This window comes from Ctenocephalides felis, unplaced genomic scaffold, assembly GCF_003426905.1.
Source record: "Ctenocephalides felis isolate EL2017-DRISC unplaced genomic scaffold, ASM342690v1 CF-g0.4_SCAFFOLD_03572, whole genome shotgun sequence".
NCBI classification, from domain to species: domain Eukaryota; kingdom Metazoa; phylum Arthropoda; class Insecta; order Siphonaptera; family Pulicidae; genus Ctenocephalides; species Ctenocephalides felis.
The window spans coordinates 43,438,662-43,457,674 of record NW_020539726.1 but is presented as its reverse complement, the minus strand read 5'-3'; the positions used below and the strand labels follow the sequence as shown (position 1 = coordinate 43,457,674).

The 19,013-nt window shown below is 26.5% G+C and overlaps 1 protein-coding gene across 2 annotated transcripts in view; it reads right to left on the bottom strand.

Annotated features, from left to right (window-relative positions):
• Positions 1 to 19,013, bottom strand: part of LOC113387699 (tyrosine-protein kinase Src64B-like) — a 45,673-nt gene that overhangs the window by 15,341 nt on the left and 11,319 nt on the right. The gene's annotated exons all lie outside the window — the stretch shown is intronic.

Below are 19,013 nucleotides of genomic sequence, written 5' to 3'. Positions count from 1 at the left end.
AAGAACTAATTATAAGAAAAAATGTTTTATAATATTTATAATACAATATACTATATAATGCAAATACTCATCATTTTATTTAAAGCAATTGTACATTTAAGATCCATATGGGTGGATGTATATACATTTCGGTATAGAGTGTAGTGTAAAAAACATAATAATTATTAAATAATTGGTAAATATCAGTATAGGATATTTAAAAAATTGGAATTTTTGAAGAAATATGATGTACACACACTGAATTTCACCATTCAATCAAAATTGCTGGCGATTTGGTGACATACCAATGATTCCGACTGGTCTTCCGACGATTACAATTTCCAGTTCGCCTTGCGTTCGCAATAACAAGTCTCAAGGCCAATCGCTTAAGTGTTTGCGAGATAAATTTCAAATAGATTATTTAGAAAATCATTGTTTTTCCCATGGGCAGTTATACGTCGCCTCTTCACGTCAGACCAAAAAACAAAAAATGTGGTTTATCAAAGGGCACTTCAATGAAACGGATAATTGCGGATTCACTTTCATTTACTTAGAGAAGTTCAACTAAAAAACACTTCATTTTTGTAATCGAAATAAATTCATTACTGTTGTGTAAAAAAATCAAATTTTTCCTTTTCAAATATAAAACAAACAAGAAATTTCTTCATCTCTTCGTCGGGTTTGCTTGTATATATATATATATATATATATATATATATAATGTGATATATATCGAAAACATTTTTGCCAGATGACGCTTGAAAGTCACTGTTATCAATTTATTATATGGAACACATTCGAATTGATAATATATATTTATTAATTAGATATTTTGAATAAACATAAAATGCTTTAAATTTCATCACATCTATTGTAAACTCAGAAAAACTTCCAAATTTAATTTAAAAAAAAATATTATAATTACTAAAACATAGTTTTATATAACTACAACAATAATTTCCAAAATATAGATCATCATACCTAGAAAAATTCGCAAAATATGTATAACATTATAAATTACTAGGTTCCATCAATTATTATCATTTCTAATAATGTTTGTATAATTTTCGAAAAGAATTTCAAACAGAATCGAATCGAAAATTCGCACAGTCTATATCGAATGACGTCCGAAAACATATCGAAATTATTCACATTCTTCGGGAATTTTAAACATTCGTATTGCAAAAATCTTAAACATTTATTGAGATATTCTCACTGGCATATTTATAATAATAACAATAGGTGTAAGCAACGCACGGCTGGGTCGGCTAGTATATATATATATATATATATATATATATAAATAAAGTTATAATCGCAATAATTAACACTCTCTAAGATAATTAGCATGTATATTTAATTAGCAAAGAAGTTCAGTGTCTTTTACATTGCTTTGTTCAAAGTTCATTTCGTTTATGTAATTCATATATCATCTTATATATAAAATTCTTCTGCAATGATGTATGTAAATATACTCCTCCTAAACGATTATTCGGATTTTGATAAATCTTTTTAAAGTTTGCCAAGCGAATTTTTCAGGATGCATGAGATTTTAAAAATATAGTAATATTGTAGAAATAAACGGAAAAAAATTGCAAAAAAGGACGTGTCATTGTTTGACATTGAAATTATTTGAGACATTGTTTGGCATTGAAAACAAATGAAAACTGTCATCTGCAAAAAATTTCAATCTATATATATAAAAGAAAATCGCTTAAGTTAGAACACTTATAACTCACGAACGGCTGAACCGATTTAGATGAAAATTGGCAGGGAGGTAGTTTAGAGCCAGGAGAAGGACTTAGGATACTTTTTATCCCGATTTTCAGTTTAATTGATAGTATATTTATATATATAAAAAAATACTAGCTAGCCCGGCCACGCGTTGCTGTGGCTCAGTAATTGGTGGCAGAGAGGTAGTTTAGAGCCCGTTTTTCATTCTAATTCAGAATTAATTATTTATAAACTATCCATGTAGTTTATTCAATCTATGATACTATATATATATATATATATATATATATATAAGGTGAAGTGAAGTTTAATAATAATGCCGCGACCAAGACTGAAAAAGAGCATTACTTACATTTACATGTACATTTTGTCGAATAACTTATTCCCAGTTATAATTTCCCAGAATTTATCAAAGAATGATTAGTAATATATGAAGGTACGGGGTTAAAAGTTTCACGACCAAAGTGTCAAAAACCAGTAAAGCTGAAGCATTGTTTAACAACAATATTTGAAAGTGAAGGGAGAAAGATGTATAACCAGATATAACCTTGATTCTTATGACTTTGATATTGGGAGATAAACGGTCATCTTTGAAAATCCATAGTGAAAGTATTTTCTTCTGTTGGTAGTTTTTTAGCATTAGTTAAAAATGTAATTATTTTGTAAAATACCTTTAAAATTAAAATAAGACATTAAACCTGTTTGCCATCTGGCCGTTCCAAGTTACCCCGCCTATAGGGTAAAAAGCTCTAGATAACAAATTTTTGAAAGACAGCAAAAAAAGCACATTTTTACAATGACGAAGTCTGTAGTTTTACTGAACGTAGTCAGCTAATTGTTCGTTTGAAATTTGTCATTTGTTGTGATGAAATTGGTTTCATTTTCATAATAAAATTTATATTTGCTCAAACTCAAATTGGACCTTTAAGCCTTGCCCTGCTCTACGTATATACTTTTTATTAAATTTACTTTAATTCAAGGTATGTTACTTGAAACTTTTCAAAAAGCAGGTCAAAGCAGATATATCTAATTTATTTTCTATCTCTCCTCGCAGAATTTTGAAAAATTTGTATAAGCTCAGTAGTAGTATTTACAATTATACACAAAATCCAGAATCCAAAAGAATCTGAAAAGCTTAAAACGTAATCAATAAGTCGAAATACCAAAAAAATACTTGGATTGGATCATACCATGTTTTCTATAGAAAGTGTATAAAACTTCCAGTTTGATTGTATTGACAAAATATAGACAAACTAATGGATTTATTGTTTTTATAATACAGCATTGTATATAGCGTTCAAACAACACATCGTTATACACTTTGAAGTATTAATATTTTTGATTCTCTAGAAATTGTTTAGAATATACCTTACTTAGCAAAACAACGTTTGCCGGGTCAGCTAGTATATATATATAAAATTACAATCGCAAACACTCGCAAGATAATTAGCATGTATATTTAATTAGCAAAGAAGTTCAGTGTCTTTTACATTGCTTTGTTCAAAGTTCATTTCGTTTATGTAATTTATATATCTTATATATAAAATTCTTCTGCAATAATGTATGTAAATATACTTCTCCTAAACGATTATTCGGATATTGATAAATCTTTCTGAAGTTTGCCAAGCGAATTTTTTAGGATGTATGAGATTATAAAAATATAGTAATATTGTATAAATAAATGAAAAAAAAAATGCAAAAACGGCATGTCATTGTTTGACAATGAAATTATTTGAACATTGTTTGGCATTGAGAACAAATGAAAACTGCCATCTGCTAAAACATTTCAATTAACTTATGAGCCTAGACAATATTAGAATATGTATAATAAATTCATGATTATGAATAAGAAAAATGAAATGTCTACATTATTATTGGCAAAAAGCAGCTGAGATGTGCCAAAAATTAAAATAATATAAGATACAGTATATGTATGGCACCAGGTACGTGGGTGAAAATTAGGTGAATTAATTTATAAAATCTAGTTCATATGTGCACTATTCAATCTAAGATCAACTTACTGAATATTCTATATCAAATGCCAAACAAATGAATTTTTGACACATCAAACAAAATGCTAAATCATTTTTTTAATAAGTAGAAATATTTTTTTGTATTTTTAAATAATTTAGTAAAGTAAACCAAACTGCGACATGCATCAGTTTAAAAAAATAATGTATATGCAATTTTGGACTTGTTGCGTTATTTATTAAACTGAATAATATAATTTCATCTGCCAAACATATACTATTGACTGTATCTTCTATTATTTTAATTTCTGGTACATCTCAGCTAGCTCAGCTCAGTTTTTCGGCAATAATAATGTAGATATTACATTTTTCTTGTATATTATATTCTAATATTATCTAGGATCATAATTTAAACTAAATTCAAATTTCAAGTGAATTTGCATTTCTAGCAGATGACAGTTCAAATGTTTTCAATGTCAAACAATGATAAGTGGTTTTTTGTAATTTTTGCCATTTATTTCTACAATATTACTATAGTTTTAAGGTTCATTAAACCTTAAAAATTTCCTTTGACAAACTCTAAAAAGAGTTATCAGAATCCGAATAACCGCTTAGGAGAAGTATCAAATCATACACCCGTACAGAAGAATTTTATATGTAAGATATATATATATATATATATATATATATATATATATAATAAAACCGACGAATTTAACGATCGCACAAAATAATAAAATTCTAGAACCTGACAATATGTAAACTTTCTTCTCCGCAATCAAGAAACCGCTCCTCTTTGCGTTTCCTAATTTTCAACACAATAAAGTCGTGTTTAATGTTTGGATATAGATAAAAAAAATACATATATATACATTTATATATATATATATATATGTATACATATATATGTGTATATATATATATATATATAAACTTATAAATGTATATATAAAGCCAGGCCTCGCCTCGTTCGTTAAAACAGTTTCGCGCTTTTAAAAATTTCTAAACTATTTATAAACAATTCCAAGTTTTAACAATGACGAATAAATAAATAAACAAATACGATGAGTATATGTGATGGTTAACATTTACCACAAGATTGTGGAACGCATTATTATAAACAAAAATATGAACGAATATATATATTTGATGTGCAACCCAAAATGTCCACTAGAAAACTCAGTTTAATTTATTTTTTGTTTACAAAAATGCGTATAATAATTAATTATTTTGAATAAACTAATGATAGACTGTAATATATATGAAAATAAAATTTGTTTAAAAAAATATTTTACATATGTTCCGTGTTTAATAAGCAAATAAAAATTTTAAATTTTCTAGAAGTAATTTTTTATTACAAAAATAATAAAAAATATTAAATTAAATGCATTAAATGCAGTTGTGAAATGCAAAAATAAAATATTTAGAATAAATGCAGATCAAAAATAGGTACAAACTTTAAATTAAATTTGAAATAAAATTGTAAATACAATAAATAATAAGAATGTTAGAGTAAATTTGGAATTACTTTCTTATATTCTTCTACGATTTTTTTAAAAGTTTTAATAAAAATTAATTTTTCTTGATAGATAAAGCATACTTTCAACTGACCCAAGTAATTGCTATAATTAGTTCATATATATATATATATATATATATATATATATATATATATACGTAGTATTTATATATATAAATCTGAGGATTTAGTTCAATTGCTCTCTCATGAGACAAAAATAAATTCAGGATTTGGTTCCAAGTTGAAAATTTCACAAATAGACGTGAAAAATAATTACTTACATAATAATTATATATATATATAAACACTAATGATAAATATAAACTAAATATTAGTTATATATATACTTTTTTTTATTTACATTTGTGAATTACAATCTGTCGTTCTAATACAACATTCAGTAAGAATATTAGTTGTTATTAAAAAAATATAATTAAAAATAATCTCATTTAATTTAGTAAAATTAATTAATATCTATATATATAGTATACTTAATAATCCATACCCATATTTACTTTTTTATAAATTTGAAAAAAAGAGGAACAAAATTTGTACAAACACAGAAGATGGTACAAATGTTGTACGAAACGTATATTTTCACTATTTATAGTGGTTCTTGAAATTCTTGAAAACACCATACATATTTTTTTCATTATTAAAATGCAAGTTTATTAAACCCAATAAACATATATAAATAAGAATCGTTAAATATAAATGCACCTCATATACCTCTCTTCTATATTTTGAAATTCCTATTATAATTTAAAAAAATAATATAATTTTATAAAATTAATTGGTATATGAATAAGTAATAACCCATTTATCTATATAAATAAATAAATTATTAAAAATTAAAAAAAAAAAATAGAAGCAGGGTTTAGCACTAAAGATGGTACAAAACTTGTACGAAACGTTAAAGTTTCTTTATTTATTTTACTTCTTGGTGTAATTTGATTTGGAACAGTTTTATACAAGAAAAATATACAAAAATTTATATATATATATATATATATATATATATGAATTTTTATATATTTATGACTATTATTGGTAATAAAATGTTATCGAAACATTTTTATTGCATATTAAAGATTAAATTTACTACTAGATTATTCAATCTACTTTATTGTTTTTTGTTGCTAAGGAATGGGAACAGAAAATCAAAATCTATAAATTATTGTATATATATATATATATATATATATATATACTAAATTTTGTTTTTAAAAAAATGTATAAACTAAACTAAAGAGTCCCATTTTGATTTCTCTTAAATAAAACTATAAAAAACTCTGAAAGATATAATATACTAAGTATTAATTTTTTTTATAAAATAATTTAAAATATTAGGTAAAGCAACTAATGTTAAATATTATCCATTAACCATTAACAAAAAACACAATTTTTAGATTTAGGATATTATTATAACATTAAAAAATTTACCGAAGCTCTATTTTCTTCCAAAGCGTTTTTGTTGACTTTCATAGACTTCTGGTTAGGATGGACGTCATTTATATATTAACTCTCTATAAAATTTTAATATAATATTTTTTTTCTCTAATATGTGTAATCATTGAATGTGGTTTTTGTATTTTATAAATAATTTGTTCCAAATTCCAAAATAATTGGTTAGGTTTTCTATATTTTAACAAAATGTACTGGTTTTGTGTTAATTATTTTATAAAAATTTTATTATTTACATTATTTATAATATAGATAATTTATAAAGTACACAAAAATTTTTTATTGAGTTTTCAGTTGTTTCGAACAAGTTTCTGTCGACTTATGAACTTTTGGTAAGGATGGACGTCTTTTATATATTAAATATCAACTTTATTTTTTTCACTAACATGACCTCATTATTAGACAAACATTTTTTTCATTGTATGTGGTTTTTGTGTTTCTCAAATAATTTGTTCTTAATTTCAAAACAATGATTTTTTAAATAATTTGTGAAAGTATTCTATTTTATTATTTTGGAATTTCGAACAAATTATTCGGGAAACATAAAAAAAAATTCAAGAAAAAAATGCTTGAGGAATAGTGATATTCATAAAAAACAAAAGATATATAAATGACGCCCATTCTAACCAAAAGCTCATAAACAAATGTATTCGATAAATTTTTTAGTTTTTTTTTAGTTTAAATGTGCAAACGTTAATTTGAAACTGAAACGAAAGATTGTATTTTTTAACATTAGTTACCTTACTTTATAATTATTTTATAAATTTTTAACTATATATATACATATATATATATACATATATATATATATATATATATATATATACATACATATTTAAATAGTTTAAAAATTCCAATAGTCTCATATCTAACATTTATTTTACAGCACAATAGACATGACAAATGCATTAAAAACTTTTTCCAAACATTTCCTAGTTTGCACACACTATTGATATTTATATATATATATATATATATATATATAAAGATAATTTATCTATTTCTGTATGTGTGTGTTATCAAAAACTGGTACTTTTGCTAAGTGTTCAATATTTGCCAATGTTTCGATATGATTCATGTACATTCGAAAACTTTCAACATTTTGCAACAATATCAGACAGCAACTTACAGGCGATAATTATCATAATTATATTAAAATTTTAATATAATTATCTTAATTATATGAAAATATTAGTAAACGCGCTTAAGTTGCAATGAAATTACACTTACAATTAGTAAAAGATGAATTAATATCATATAGAAAAGCAATCAAATTTGACTGATTTGACTGAACAATTGAATGAAATGAAAAGGATAATTTTACTTCCGAGAAACAAAAAAAAAATTATACATGAATTCTATATTTAATAAATTTATAACTCAAAGAGTTGATGAGTTGAGAGTTGATTGTCTTTTCATTTGGTCAATCTACAAATAAATTGATCCAGATGTGGAGTAGTTGTTAAAGGGGCGTTCATTAATCACGTGATCGAATTTTTGAGGACTTTTGGACCCCCTCCCCCTTGGTGATAAGTGGTGATATTCAAAATAACCCCCCTTTCCCCTCCAAACATCACGTGCATTTTTAGTTACGAGAAAAATTGTAAAATTTTTGTATTTTTTTTTTAAAAATACAGGTAAATAATAAATACACATGATATCTTACTACTCCCCTCTCTTCCCCCACGTGATTTTTCGTGATTTTTTGTCAACCCCCCCCCCCTCCTCTAAAAATCACACGTAATTAATGAACGCCCCCTAAGAGCGTGACCAACCAAGCACAAACTAGCTCTAGATCCCGAACTCGGAAAACTTGAAATCAAGCAGTATAAAAATGTTATTTTCGAAATAAATGGTTGAACATTTTACAGCAGAAAGTTTTTTAAAAAGCAGAACATTAATCCTTGATTATGTATACGTATATGGGAAAGTTCATAAAACGTGACTGAAAGAAATACTCTATTTATAATTATAAATATAAATTGACGAATTTGAATAATTCAAAACATTTTGCGTGTGAAGAAACGATTAATTTAGAAAGAAAAAAAATCCCCAAAATTTCAATTTTTTGAGTAATTTTCATTTTTTAACTTCCCGTAGGGTAAGTTATTGTAATGGGCCGAAAATCGAAATCGAAATTTTTTACATTTCTCGACGTTTTGAAGGTTTCTGAACATTTTGGCATACCTCAGAAAAATTTATGTGTGTGTGTATGTATGTATGGATACAATTTTTCGTCCACGTTTTCGGGCGCGGATTAATCGATTTGAATGGTTCAAAAAACATTCCATTCCTATCGATAGGGAGATGTGCTGATTAGTTTTTGGCAAAGGCAGGTGCAACAGTTACGGAGATAAAGAGCAAGAAGTGCAGAAAATAGAAATCGAGTTGTTGAGAGAACGGAGCATCCGATTTGAATGATCCAAAAAACATTCAGTTTGGGAAAAGAAGTGATTAGTTTTTGGTGAAGGCAGGTCTAGTCATTTCGAAGATACAGAGCTAAATGTGCAAAAATGGCAGATTTTGAGGAAACTGATTTAAATGATCCAAATAACTTTCTGCTTGTTTATAATAATCTATTTGAAAACATTTCATAATCCCCTAATATTTCATTTCGGTGTGGGAAGCTCCAGCAATTTGCCTTAAGGCACGATGCCATACATCACTAGTTATATATTAGTATAGATTTGTATATATTCGTGTCCCTAATCTAGATTTCATCAATCGCTCTACTGGGGTAGTAGTATATTATCAAGTACATAATGTATTAACTGCATCGTGCCCCCGCCGATTAGAGCCGAGTGGCAACGACAACGACAGAGCAGAGAGTTGGGCAAATGCCAGACTTGTCGGCGACTTCGGTATTGACCTAAAACTTAAAACCAGGAACAACGGCCTCCGACAGGCGCCCCCCGACGTTGACGCTTGCACCAAAAATTTAAAACGTAATAGATACAGATAGGGTGGTACTTAATAAGGGTATTTTTCAATTATTTTGTTCCAAGAGGGGTTTTCCAAATTAATAAAAAAATATCTCGAAAAGTTTCGAGTCTTAACATCAACTTTAAGATAATCGGCACTCCCACAATCAAAATTTCTTGGTTCTTCTTCCTAAGTAAATACTTATTTTATAAAATATATTAAATTTTTGTCGCAAATTTTTATCTTCCGTATGGTGAATTATAGTAATCGCAAAAAAAATCGAAAAGAATTTTTTGTATATATCTTTACGTTTCAGACGTTTCTGAACATTTGGCATACCTTAGAAAAAATGGTTGTATGTGTGTTTGTGTGTATGTGCGCGTGTGTGTGTGCGGATAAAAATTTTCGTCGACCATTTGGTGAAAACAGATCAACCGATTCGAATAATTAAAATAACATTCGATTCATATTTATGATGAGACGTGCTGACTAGTTTGTGGCAAAGGCAGGACTAGCCGTTTCGGACATGCGGGGCAAAAAGTGTCAAAAATGTTATTTCAGTTTTTAAGATAACGGAGCGTCCGATTTAAATAATTAAGAAAACATTTTACTTATATTAACGATATGAACAACTGGTAAAATTTTTGTGAAGGCAGGTCCATCGTCTCCGGAGATCCAATGAAAAAAGTTAAAAACAATGCCATTTGGCAGTCAAAAATGGACATTAGACATATGTAGATCGTATTATCAGATATTTTATAAAGATTATAAGTACAAATTTTGCCTACGTTTATATGGGTTCCGTACCACGTTAGACGACTACGCGGCGCTTAGGCGCTTGATATTTCGATTCCAAATCGAAGTTAAAATAATGTTGAAACTACAAAAAAAATATTTTTTCAAACAAATTTCAATATTTCTCAAAAAATCTAATTTTTCCAAAGTTTTTTAAAGTTTTTAAAAAAAAACAATAGTTTTCGGTACGGGAAGTTCCAGCAGTTTTCCTTGAGGCACGATGCCATACACAAGTTTTTATTTATGATCAAAATAAGCAAATACAATGTTATTCCCAAAATTTTGATAACTTGTCGCTAAGTTGGCATGGGAAAATCCTTGTTACTTCCATAACAAACTGATGATTTTTTTGTGATTACTATAACTTACTCAACTAGAAGTAACGTTCAAGATAAAAAAATATACATCAATGTTGCCTGATGTCAGGTTTACCCGTTCGCCATCGTGAATGTAGATACATATATTATGGTCGTATGTTGTGTTATTAAATATCTTTTAATCGTGACCTTAATCTTCTTGACCTTAGAGATGAGCTTACGATGATTGGCACATAAATAATTGTGTATATATATATATATATATATATATATATATATATATATACATATATATGTAGGTGAGACCGTGGATCTAATTCACCTTTAAATATATTTTTTTATTTACAAGTTTTGGGACATTGAAGATGTCCTTTAGCAGGTTTATTAAATTTTATTTTTTCTATTACAATTTTCATATATTTACGTTTCAAACTTTTCTGAACATTTTGACATACATTACTCTTTTTATTTCATTTGTTTTATTGTATTCAAAAACATTTTTTCTTCTAATTAACTCATTTTAGTAACTTCCCAAAGAAGAAGTTTGTCTTCGCCATAAAAATCTATTTGCTAATTTTATATTTTCTCAACGTTTCAAGTCATTCTGAATCGTTTGGCACCGATATTAGAAAAAATGGGTAAGATAAAAATTGTCATTTTGTTCAAAAACAGCTGTACTATCTTTAAAAATTTAAAAGCCATTCAATGAATCTATTTCCTTGTCCTCCTCCCCTTATTAATAATTTTCACTTCTATTCCATTTTTCCCGCCTCTCCCCTATGTCGACAAGTTACTTTCGACATTGTCTGTTCAATGTTAAAAGTAATGAAGATTAATAAAAGATTTTTCTGTTATTACGAAACGGCCATGTAAACTTTTTTTTACTTTAATTCTTAACGATTTTCGACAAGGAAACAATTATTCAATAAAAGAGAATCTTATTTAAGAGACTTTTGCTCATGTACTTGATCTGTCAACAATCTGACAACGATATTATTATTTAAGATTCCTAAAATCATTTATCATTTATTAATCGACATATTAATCGTATCTGCTTTTGGCAATAAAGGTACAATATATTTTTGTCTTGTTTCATATTGGGCACTGCGATGTGGTAGGCAATTGATCTTCAAGCGCTTACTTCCATTTTTGTAACGTATTTGATTTTTTTACCAATATAAATAATTATGCAAATGAATCAAAACTCTAAATACATTGACGGACATTTGATCATAAAAAAACACCGCCGGCTAGAGTCGCCACAGCACTCCCCCCTTCCAGTGATAAAGTTGCAAAAAAAAAAAACTAAGTCCAGCAAGAAAACATTTATTCAATAAAATAGAATCTTATTTTAGAGAGTTTGGTCTAGGTATGTCTACAAAATAATATTTTAATTTTATTTTATATTAGACACTACGATGTGGTAGGCAATTCATCTTCAAGCATGTAATTCTATTGAAACCAGTTATACGCGAGTAATATAATTTTGGTTGATTTATTTAACAAAATAACAATATTAGAAATAATAAGATAACTAGTGGTGTATGGCATCGTGCCTTAAGGCAAATTGCTGGAACTTCCCGTACCGTAATAAAATATTATAAGAATATTAAATGATTTCATATAGATTATTATAAATACTGTAGCATTTATTATTTGTATTTCATAGACGAAATATAAGAGTTATGAATTGAACGACGACATTTATATATGTTTACTAAGTGAATAAACAAAACTTAATCAAGTGGAGTTAGAATGAAGGACCTTATCTCATATTTTTAAGAATTATACTAACTGAATAGCAAAGTTAAAATTATTTATTTCAAGAATATAAGTGAGGTTTGAAATTTTAGCTAACATTAAAATTTAAATTCGAATAGTTTTCGATATTCAAAAAAAAAATTCGAAATTTTCGTCAATGCAGGCAAAAAGTTTTTTGAATCATTCAAATCGGAAGTTCAGTTATCTCAAAAACAGCCATTTTTGCACAATTAGCTCGGTATCTCCAAACGACTAGACCTGCCTTTCCCAAAAACTAATCACCACTTCCTTCTATCATTACGAACTGTATGTTTTTTGAATCATTCAAATCGGATACTTTGTTCTCTCAAAAACTCAATTTGTATTTTCTGCACTCTTTGCTCCGCATCTTCGTAACGTCTGGACCTGCCTTTGCCAAAAACTAATCAGCACCTCTCCCTATCAATAGAAATCGATTTTTTTTAACTATTCAAATCGGTTGATCCGTGCTCCCGAAAACGTCGACGAAAAATTGTATCCACACACATACACACATTCATTTTTTCTTAGGTATACCAAATGTTCAGAAACCTATGAAACGTGAAGATATGCAAAATGTTCCGTTCCGATTTATGACCCATTATCCTGCGGGAAGTTAGATATGAGTATCAAATGATCAACATAAAAACTGCTACAATACTCCCCCCTCCTATTTCACATATTTTTTGCGAGATTTTTTTTAAGGAAACGTACTTGATATGCCAACAACAATAGTATTAAGATTTCTAAAATAATTTATCGATATTACAATTTAAATATCTACGACCATCTTTGGTAACAATTTTTTTTATTGAAATCAAAGGTAAAAATGATTAATTTTTATTTTATATGTATATATGTATATAAAAAGAATTAGAATAACTCAGATACTAAAAAATTAAACGCTTTTATAAGAATAAAAACTTCTAAATAACTATCATAAGAAAAAACGCCTAGTACCGCCACAGTACTCCCCCCTATTCGAACCACGTCGTGATTTTTCGTGACTGGTTTATTTCCAGTAACAAAAAATCACGACGTGGTTCGAAAACATTCTTTGAAGGGCTTTTGTAAAATTATGATTACAATGTAAAAATTTGATTGAAATCTTATATTTTCAAGAACCACTTCAGGAACAATTTGTATCAAACAATTCAAATTGAAGTGGCAAATCGATAAAGACCATTTCAAGAAAAGCACTTTTGTGAAACATTATCAATCAAATATTTCCGTATAAGATAATTAAAAATAAAAAACTATCCAAATATTTATGAAGTATTTCTAAATTTAAAACATGATTAATATTAGAACTGAGCGTTACAAAATGTTTTCTAGGAAACTCGTATCAGGAAATAGTAATAGTAATGAAACTAAACTAAGAGGCCAATTTTCGTATAAAATAGATATGTTATGTTTAGGGTCTATATTCGTATGAAATGGTAGTCATAAACTGTCAAAAAGTTATGTATTTGCTGTGCCATCAGGCGTTTATATACATAAAACCTAACCTCCAAAACGCACAAACGTCTAATAACAATTTTATCATAAGTGCAACTTTCTGATAATACATGCGTGAAGTTAAGTTTTATGTGTAAATCAAATACATTTTTTTAATTACAATATTTGTTACAACTGCTAAATAATTTAAAATCTAGTAACAATGATGAACAATAACATAAATTTAAATAAAAAAGAGTACAAAATAAAGGATAGTATTTTCATTAAAATGATATTCGTAGTATGATGATTTAATATAAAATAAAAGCAAATAATAATAAAAATAAAATTAAAGAATAAAATATATAAAATTTCTAAATAATAAAAATAATACTAGAAAAACAATAAAGTGGAATAAAAACAATAAGTGACAGATATTAATAAATATAACACAATAACAATATCACAAATAATAAGATAATATTAATATAATAATAATAATAATAATATGAATGTTAGCATTTACAGATGGCTATTTATGAAATCATCAGGAATTATTCGTCACATCAAATACATAGAATTTTAACAATTTATTACTACCAACTCATACGAATATAGACCCGTAACATAACATTTCTATGTTGGGCCCTAAATATTTTTTTTCTATTTTTTTATAAAATATTTCTAAATTTAAATAGTAATTATTATACGAGTCAAATATTATATAATATCTTTATCGTTTTTTAAAACTATAATAATATTTTGATATGTTGCATAAAAACAAGTATGTTAACGATAAGATACTAAAATAGAACAACTTTTTGCATTTATAAATGACTCATTTTATTATATATATATATATATATATATATATATATGTATATATATGTATATATATAATAAAAATAGATAATACTGAAAATTTTATTTATATACGGATTTATCAGAAATCAGAAAACTCTTGCTATATTTATTTAAGATAAGATGATGTTCACTTTTAAAACTAGTAATGACAATTTAATTTTTTGTAAATAAATATATATCTAAAGTGCTTTACACCCGACAAAATTAGATTTTCTATTTCTTATTTTTTTTAAATCTGTTTTATGACAAAAAAATCGTAAATCCTTTACAAAAAATCAAGTCTTATATTTATTAATTCTGCCTTTTAGAATATATTTTATAATTTAGTAATATTAATAAAAAAAATTTAAAACCACCTAAAATATTTTGAGTTTTTCAAAAAAAAAAATCTAAATTATTCTTTATAGTATGGTAAAAAAAATTCCATTATTTCATATTTTATTATTTTCATTAAATTTTCCATTACAAAATAATGTAAAAAAAAAATTATTTAAATATTTTTTAAAAATTTCAATGAATAATTATCATACTAATAAAATTACCAAAACGAATTTAAAATTTAAATTTGTTAAAAAATACAAATTTTATCTTTTTTGTGTGGTTAGAATATATGCAAGATTTTGTAAAGAAAAGTTTAAATAGTATAAATAGTTTTTTATTGTTTTGTCATTATTTGTAGTAATAATTTTAGTTTCAATAAATAAGATTTTAATTGGAAATAACAATTTGGCTATTGAAAATTCACAAAATTTAATTATAATTATAAATACATGTTATTTATTTAAAAGGTGTACTCAAATTGTTTTGAATGGAAACAATTCACGTTACATTTACCTTATATATATATATATATATATATATATATATATATATATATGGAAATAAAGATTATTTTATAAATCTTTGGCTTTTCTTTGTTTGATGTATCGCCCTCAAGAACTCACTCATATTTCAACATCAAAATTAACTACTAAATCATATATATATATATATATATATATATATATATAATTTATAAATCGAATAACAATTGAATTAAATCACGGTCCTTGATAATTTGTATGCTGCGTTCTGATTCCAATGAAAAATCAATAACGAATCAGTTTTAATTTACGTAATTCCATTTAAATTGAATTTGCCCAAAAGTTAAATGAATAAAAGCAGAATAAAAATTTTTACTTTGTGATACCAGTTTTAGTTTAAAAACAATTCAAAAATGTGTTTTCAAGTAAAAATATCCATTACCAAACGCTTCATTAAATTCTTTCTAAAAACTTATTTGATTCTTTACCTAAAACTAAGCTGAAGTTTGGAAACAAGGATAGAGAAAAAAAAAACAAAAATAAAACAACTGATATTAAAAGTATTGAACTTTAATACAAAAAATAAAGAAGGTAACAAATCTAAATATTGAGAAGAAATTGAACAAAAACAAGGAAAATTTACAATCGAAGAACAAATTCGAAGAAATTTATGTTAATATTTGATAATATATTATGATATAAGCATCATGTACGAAATGTGCAGAATTACGTTTATTTACACCAGGAGAAATCAATACGTTAAAAACAAATTGAGCAAATTTTTTAAGTTCTTAGTATTAAAAGGATGATTTAAACTAATAATATGTTCCGGGAACATCGTTTTGTATTGTTTAGGATTTTTTTTATTAACAGACGTTGTTTTATTCACTCGTCAATATATTGTGAACTTAACCAATATAACAGCAATTGCAATCGTTGCAATTTACTTTATAAAATAATAAAAATAAATAATTATATGATTTAGATTTTTTTGTTCGACGTTGAGACATATTCTTGAATGATAATTTGATGCCAATCGTCGAAATAAAAGAAACAATAAATAATCAACTATTTATTTATACGTTTCGACACGGTATGTGCGTCATCATTCAGCGTTTTTTTTAAATATTTATACAGTATCTAAAAGAATTTTTACAAAGATTAAATTTAAAATATATTATAGATTAAAATAATCTAAACAATTAAAAAGTGATACATACCATACGAGGAAAAATAATAACAAAATTTAAATTAACATATAGAAATAAATAATAATAAAGTATTTTTTTTATTTTAAATTTAAACTTTAGTTTAAACTTTATAAAAAAAATTTTAAATACTAAAAAATTTTCAAAAAATTGCTGAATTATGACACACAACCGTGTCGAAACGTATTATTGAATAGTTGAGTATTTATTAACTTCCCGTAGGGCAAGTTATAGTAATCGCAAAAAAGTCGAAAATGAAATTTTTTATACATCTTTACGTTTCAAAACCTTCTGAACATTTTGGCATACCTTAGAAAAAATTGATGTATGTGTATGTGTGTGTGTGCGGATACAAATTTTCGTCGACGATTTCGGGAACACGGATAAAGCGATTAGAATAATTCAAAAAACATTCGATTCGTATTGATAAGGAGACATGCTGATTAGTTTTTGGCAAAGGCAGGTCTTTTCCGTTCCGAAGATGTAAGGCAAAAAGTGCCAAAAACGGTAACTCAGTTTTTAAGAGAACGGAGCATCCGATTTGAATAATTCAAAAAACATTTTACTTGTATTGACAAGATGAAGAACTGATCAAATTTTCATAAAGGCAGGTCTAGCGGTTTCGGGGATCTAATAAAAAAAATAAAAAAAAATGCCATTTGGCGGTCAAAAATGATCATTAGACATATGCACATCAAATCAGATATTTTATAGAGATTTTAACAATAAGTATAAATTTTGTTTGCATTCCCATGGGTTCCGTACCAATAATATTCGTTAGACGGCGACGCGGCGCTTACGCGCTTTCACATTTTGTCTCTATGCAGTTAAAGCAGTACGATTGCTTTGAAAAAAAGTTCAGAATTTCCAAAATATGTCAAAATAAAGAAAACATTTTTTTTCCAAAAATATTTTTTTTTTCAAAAAAAGTAATTTTTTGTCAAATTCCTAGTATCTCAAAAATCTAATTTTTAACTTCCCGTAGAGTAAGTTATAGTAATCGCAAAAAAATCGAAAATGAAAATTTTTGCATTTCTCGACGTTTCAAAACCTTCTGAACATTTTGGCATACCTTAGAAAAAATGGATGTATGTGTGTGTGTGTGTGTGTGTGTGTGTGTATGTATGTATGTATGTATGTATGTATGTATGTGTGTGTATGTATGTGCGGATACAAATTTTCGTCGACGATTTCGGGAACACGGATCAACCGATTTGAATAATTCAAAAAACATTCGATTCGTATTGATAAGGAGACGTGCTGATTAGTTTTTGGCAAAGGCAGGTCTAGCCGTTCCGAAGATACGGGGCAAAAAGTGACAAGAACGGTACCTCCGTTTTTAAGAGAACGGAGCGTCCGATTTGAATAATTCAAAAAACATTTTACTTGTATTGACAAGATGTAGAATTGATCAAATTTTCATGGAGGTAGGTCTAGCGGTTTCGGAGATCTAATGAAAAAAGTAAAAAATAATGCCGTTCGGCGGTTAAAAATTATCATTAGACATATGCACATCAAATTATCAGATATTTTATAGAGATTTTAACAATAAGTATATTTTTTTTTACATTTTTATGGGTTCCGTACCAATGCTTATGCGTTAGACGGCGGCGCGGCACATGCGCGCTTTGACATTTCGTCTCTAAGCAGTTCAAGCAGTGCGATTGCTTTGAAAAAAAGTTCAGAATTTCCAAAATATGTCAAAATGAAGAAAACATTTTTTTCAAAAAAATTTTTTGTATCCAAAAAAAAAATTTTTTTTCAAAAAAAAATATTTTTTTTCATATAAATTTTTTTTTTCAAAAAAAAAGTAATTTTTTGTCAAATTTGTAGTTTCTCAAATCTATTTTTTTTTAATTAAATTTTTTTCAAAAATGTTAATCGTTTTTAAAAAAAATAATATTTTTGGTACGGGAAGTTCCTGCAATTTGCCTTAAGGCACGATGCCCTAATTGCCTTAAGACAGAATTCCACTTACAGCTAGTTTCGAAGTAAAATTTGTTCAAAAATGTTTATCGTTTTTAAAAAAATAATAATATTTGGTACGGGAAGTTCCAGCAATTTGCCTTAAGGCACGACGCCATGCGCCTCCCTAGTCGTTTCTTTTATTTCGACGATTGGCTGCAAATTAACACTCAAGAATATAATTATATATACACACACATGTATATATATAATCGAGTCGTGAACTTTAAATCGACTCGGACGTTATGTAGAACGGA